Source organism: Schistocerca nitens, chromosome 9 (genome assembly GCF_023898315.1).
Source record: "Schistocerca nitens isolate TAMUIC-IGC-003100 chromosome 9, iqSchNite1.1, whole genome shotgun sequence".
NCBI classification, from domain to species: Eukaryota; Metazoa; Arthropoda; class Insecta; order Orthoptera; family Acrididae; genus Schistocerca; species Schistocerca nitens.
The window spans coordinates 50127299-50133263 of record NC_064622.1 but is presented as its reverse complement, the minus strand read 5'-3'; the positions used below and the strand labels follow the sequence as shown (position 1 = coordinate 50133263).

The 5965-nt window shown below is 43.8% G+C and overlaps 1 non-coding gene across 1 annotated transcript; it reads left to right on the top strand.

Moving 5' to 3' along the window:
• The first annotated feature begins 5681 nt into the window (after window positions 1-5681).
• Window positions 5682-5756, top strand: Trnas-cga (transfer RNA serine (anticodon CGA)). The gene has a single exon. It is a non-coding gene; the product is annotated as a tRNA-Ser (tRNA).
• The last annotated feature ends 209 nt before the right edge of the window (window positions 5757-5965 follow it).

The window sequence follows — 5965 nt, the reverse complement described above, 5'->3', positions numbered from 1 at the left end:
CTTCAGCGATGAGAGTCGCTTCAGCCTTGGTGCCAATGATGGTCGTATGCGTGTTTGGCGCCGTGCAGGTGACCGCCACAATCAGGACTGCATACGACCGAGGCACACAGGGCCAACACCCGGCATCATGGTGTGGGCAGCGATCTCCTACACTGGCTGTACACCACTGGTGATCGTCGAGGGGACACTGAATAGTGCACGGTACATCCAAACCGTCATCGAACCCATCGTTCTACCATTCCTAGACCGGCAAGGGAACTTGCTGTTCCAACAGGACAATGCACGTCCGCATGTATCCCGTGCCACCCAACGTGCTCTAGAAGGTGTAAGTCAACTACCCTGGCCAGCAAGATCTCCGGATCTGTCCCCCCATTGAGCATGTTTGGGACTGGATGAAGCGTCGTCTCACGCGGTCTGCACGTCCAGCACGAACGCTGGTCCAACTGAGGCGCCAGGTGGAAATGGCATGGCAAGCCGTTCCACAGGACTACATCCAGCATCTCTACGATCGTCTCCATGGGAGAATAGCAGCCTGCATTGCTGCGAAAGGTGGATATACACTGTACTAGTGCCGACATTGTGCATGCTCTGTTGCCTGTGTCTATGTGCCTGTGGTTCTGTCAGTGTGATCATGTGATGTATCTGACCCCAGGAATGTGTCAATAAAGTTTCCCCTTCCTGGGACAATGAATTCACGGTGTTCTTATTTCAATTTCCAGGAGTGTAGTATTCGTGAAATTCTTAGGCAAGATGCTGCAGATGAAATTAGATATGGCAATATTCCGGCATATGATGATTTGGATGCAGAAGTGGCAGAATTTGAGTTAGAACATATGGAGACAGAAATTAATTTTGGTGTCCGCCAGCGTCTTCCATATCAGTACGGTGAAGAAGGTCACACAGCAATACAAATAGATGCGCCTGAAAGTACTCCACTTTTATCTGAAGCGGCTGAAACAGCAGTTGACGGTGCGACCATAAGCACCTCTTTATCTATAGCTCAACTGGCTAGTGCAGCTGGCGAACTGCTTTAGCGGGTGCTGGTATTGCATATGGAACCATGTTGCAAGAAGAAATGAGGCTATGTTATTACTGGTGAAACTATTAAATGTAACAACTTAAACCAATTGGTTACAGCATATAACAAGTATATTGAGGCTGGTTATCAGGTGGTATGGGAACCGACAGTCAGGTCGATATGCAACCGTTGTCCGAGGCGTCTCCAGAATCGTGTTCGGTGGTCATCGGAAATCACTTCGAGTCGGCTGACAGTCAATGGGACTCCAGGCCGAACTCGCTCTGACAAGTCTACCAGTTCTTACAGAGTGCAATTTGATAATGAATTCTGAACCGTGGCAGCTCTAATCTTGACGGTACGACATTCCACTGGCGCCACTACGTGCTTAGGTTGCCGATGTCGATTCGATCATGTGTCGCGAGCTAAGGAGTCTTTGGTCGAGGTGTGTGTTTTATTGGTTCGGCAGTAGAGTCAGTTGGCTGGAGGCCATGTGGCGGGTAAGTTGCGGCTTTTCGGGAGACTCCGGCTGTCGAGCGCGGGTCTCGAGAAGCGACATCAGGTTAAATCCATCGGGGCAAGCCTGGCCAGATCGCTTAAAGACTGGTAGCGGCGGGCGGCGCGAAAACCTAAGGACGTCGCGTGCAACCTGGTCGGAAGTTCCCGGCTTACCCTGCAAACTTAAAGTTTACGGCACCTCGATGATTGCCCTTATGGGTTGGAGGCAATAACGCCATGGCTGTAATCCTGCAAATCACGGCTCCTTCGCACCTGGTTGGAGTTATGTGTTGTTCTCTTACTTTGAGTACTTGATATTAGAAGGCCATGTCACTGTTATATGGAACTAGACCTGTTACATTAACGCTTCTATGAGTGATTGAGCGCATGACCTGCGGTCAATGTTGCTAACTGCAATTTGTTCCCAGGCCAAATGTCATGCAAGTGTTATAGTTTTCAATGTTATAAGTCTCGCGAAGGCAATCAATTGTAACATTATCTGTTTGGGAGGCAAGACAGTCTTGGTACATGTGTATGCTTGAGTTATTGCGTCATCAGGCGCTGATATGTTCGCTGCTGAATAATAGTAACTTTAAGGAGTGTTAAATTTATCTTGTATCTGTACCCACTTTGCCATTAGTTCAGATTTTTTAGCCCCTTGGCCATTCTTGTGCGAACCTTTATTTGCACTGATTACGGTTCCCTTTTGATGTGTGTTGGCAGGATAGTTCCGGCGGCAAACGACGCGTTCTGTTCCCTGGGCCCTGAGCAGAGGCGTGTTTGCTTCTTGGCGCAGCCTAAGGAAATAAACAATATCGCAGAAAAATAACAAAGGCTCTGTAATCAATTCATATGATCCACGAATATAATTGCAATCTCTGTTCTTTCTCCAAAAGATCGCGCGCTCTTCCTATTCGTTTCTTCGTAGTGTAAGAAGCCATTTTGTGACGAGGCACAAAAACGTGTATGTTTCATTTCACATTTAGCCTAAATATAATCAAATATTACTCAAAAAGTGCCGCTAATGTTTTTCTGTACTAGCTCCTATATTCATGAAGTGATGGAATGAATATGGGGGGGGGGGGGGGGGGAACACCTTCAATTATTTATAGCACAAGAACTAAATATTGTACAGATGTTATAAATATTGCATCTTGTAGAGAAACTCTGAAAGTTTTCCTTACAAACATTCGATATGCAAACTATGAGTGACCCGGCAGACGTCAATACGGTAATCGAATTCCTGCCATACCCGTCCCAGCATGGCATCGTCGACTGTGGCAGTCGCTTTCCGTATTCTCTCTAGGAGCTCTGCTACATCACGTGGTAGAGGCAGATGTTTAATGTGTCCCCACAGAAAAAAAGTCACACGGCCTGAGATCTGGTGATCGGGAAGGCGAACACACAGAGAGCTCGCTCCGCACCTGAACTCGCCATGTTTGCGACTAGCACTGACTATCGGCAAATTACCAAATAAGGCTGTGGCTGTATACATGAAAAAAAAAAACCTTTCAGGGTTTCTCTTCAAAACGAAATTTGTATGATATCTGTAAAATTTTTGGTTCTTGTGCAATAAATAATTAAAAGTGTTCCCGGACTTTATGTGCATCCAGTACTTTAGTCAAATTTTGTATTCGAACATTGGTGCAGAGGTCGCGCCATTGTTCTAAATGATAACGTCGTAATAAATATTTTAGTATTCGCTAATTTTGGCAAGTGAAAATAAATGTAACTGTAGGAAATTTGTCTTGATTGGTGGTTCTTCCTTTGAAACAATAAAAGTAAGCAATATTTACAATGTTGAATCGTATTTGAGGAAACTAAGTTCAGTAAATTTTTTTGATCCTCGCTTAACGGAACTATGAGAATCTCCCTAGCGTGGCATTTTCACAAAATAAAAAATTAACAAACTCAAATTACGTTTAGCGATTATAATTGCTTCATAAATTCAGTTACATTTCTTGCATTTTGAATTTTGGACGTGTTTTTTAATATAAAATAATCGTGTCGGGCAACTGCGAGAAGTACCACAACTGAGTCACAGACGTAAATAATTTTCCAGTTGTGAAGCGGGCAGAATGACACTAACTCCAACTGTTCACAATATGCAAAAAACCAATACATAAAGAACCATCACATCACATCGCGTTGTGGAGGCTCAAGATAAGTAAAGTTGATTGTTTGATGCGTGCCATGGCGGAGAGTCGCCGTTTAAGCAGGAAACAGTATTTGGGTCTGTTTGGCGAATTTAAAGAGCTCAGGAGGTTAAGCGTGTTTGCCAAACCTCTGTAACTATTCGTTTAAACCTTGCACTCTCATTACTCTTTCTCAGCGTGTTAAGTACAGGACCTGTTACTTGATCAATATAAACTGCCAAACCTTACCTTGATCTACAGTCATTAGTTACTCCACTTGTGAAATTTGGCTGCTCTTTCCCTGTTGGCTATGATAGCTATCTGCTGTAGCTCTCAGCTTAATTTGAATTTTCGGCAATTTCGTATTTATTAAAGGTTGTGTCAACGTTTCTGCTGGTGTGTACCAGTTGGAAGTACACTTTAATTGCATGTGCTCCCAACTTATCGTGAATTTTGGGCAATTCTACATTTATTAAATGTTTTTGTTTATGTTTGGTTGTAATATACGGATGAGCATTTATATTTAAATTTTACCCCTTCCCAATTTGTTTGTTTTGACGGATAGTGTATTTTAATACTTAAGGGAGCTTTTTTTATTAAGTTCGTACATTGATAAGGGGCCTTCCGACAGCTACAATCAGTGGCACCTCTTGTCATCATTCCTGTATTTGGATGAATGTTGTCCGTTTGTGTAACAGCTACCTAAGGTTGCAAATTGTTAGTACGTTTAATGGCTGTTATTGTAATACATTTGGTTGATAAAATTGTTTGTTGAACCTGCTTGCAACCACTCCCAGTTGGTGTGCCTTTTCTTGTTTTTGAGAACTGTGTACTTCCTATTTTCATGCTTTTAATGGTACAGTTGTTAAAGTTGGTTTTTAACTGATTGAGCCTGTTCAAGGTTTGGTGACAATTTTGATTTTTCTAATAAGTCTTCAAATTCTATTGACAATGTTATTGTTAAGTAATAAAGTGTATTACATGAAACAACAAATGACGAAATATGGGGTCCAACTACCATTTGATTTCCTTAAAGCTATGCGAAACCTAACTGGGAGGTATTAAATATATTCTCTAGAGTGATGCTATGCCGTCGCGAGGGTGTTGGGGGGGGGGGGGGGTGGGGGGTGGTTAGCTGTATTTTTCCTGCAGTTATATCATGATTGGAACAGAACAGTCGTTTACTCTTCTAGGGGCGTCTTTGCACTGGACGTTAAGTAGTCAATGTACGAAACTGATGTCTTAGCCGTTTTATTTGCAATTGTAAAGTTCAAATGTGTATACAGGTCCGGACATCTCAGTTGGAAGTCAATAATAAAGCCATAGTTGAGAGCTTGTGTGGCTGAGGCAGACAGGGCATGTAGCTGGATGGGCGGTGAGGATACGACTTTAAATTTTGCAGCGAGCGAGAGGTGTTCTGAATCGAGCCAGGTGAAGTGGTGTGCCCGACTTTGATGGGGCTCCCTCTGCTTTTTAAGGACACTGCCCTGCAAGAAGACGCAGACTTCGAAATGGCCTTCGTGAAAGCCTTTTAAAGAATAAGGGAGACAGTTAAGCCCAATGTGAGGAGGGGGAGTATCTTGTGTAACCTAGGGACGCCAAGGTGATAGATAGTTTTACTAGTGACATAACTGGTACATGTGTATTTCCCAATTTTTAAAATGGTACTGCTCTCAAAATTTCAGCATTTCATACTATTAATAGTAAATCTGCTAGCAGGGCACTTAGGTAAGAATAGTGAGAATTTCATTTGGAAGGGCATAAACAAGCAGATACAGAAATTAATGCAGGCTTGTAAGACTTTTTGCCGCAGCAAACCGGTATTGAACACCTGTCAGAGGGGACAGTCCTCTGAAATTGAGCTGGCCCACCATAAGCAAGGTATATTGATTATGAAACTTCCTGGCAGATAAAACTGTGTGCCGGACCGAGACTCGAATTCGGGATCTTTGCCTTTCGCGGGCAAGTGCTCTTGGAAGGTAGGAGACGAGGTACTGGCAGAAGTAAACCTGTGAGGACGGGGCGTGAGTCGTGCTTGGGTAGCTCAGTTGGTAGAGCACTTGCCCGCGAAAGGCAAAGGTCCCGAGTTCGAGTCTCGGTCCGGCGCACAGTTTTAATCTGCCAGGAAGTTTCATATAAGCGCACACTCCGCTGTAGAGTGAAAATTTCATTCTAGAAACATCCCCCAGGTTGTCGCTAAGCCATCTCTCCGCAATATCCTTTCTTTCAGGAGTGCTGGTTCTGCTAGGTTCGCAGGAGAGCTTCTGTTAAGTTTGGAAGGTAGGAGACGAGGTACTGGCAAAAGTAAAGCTGTGAG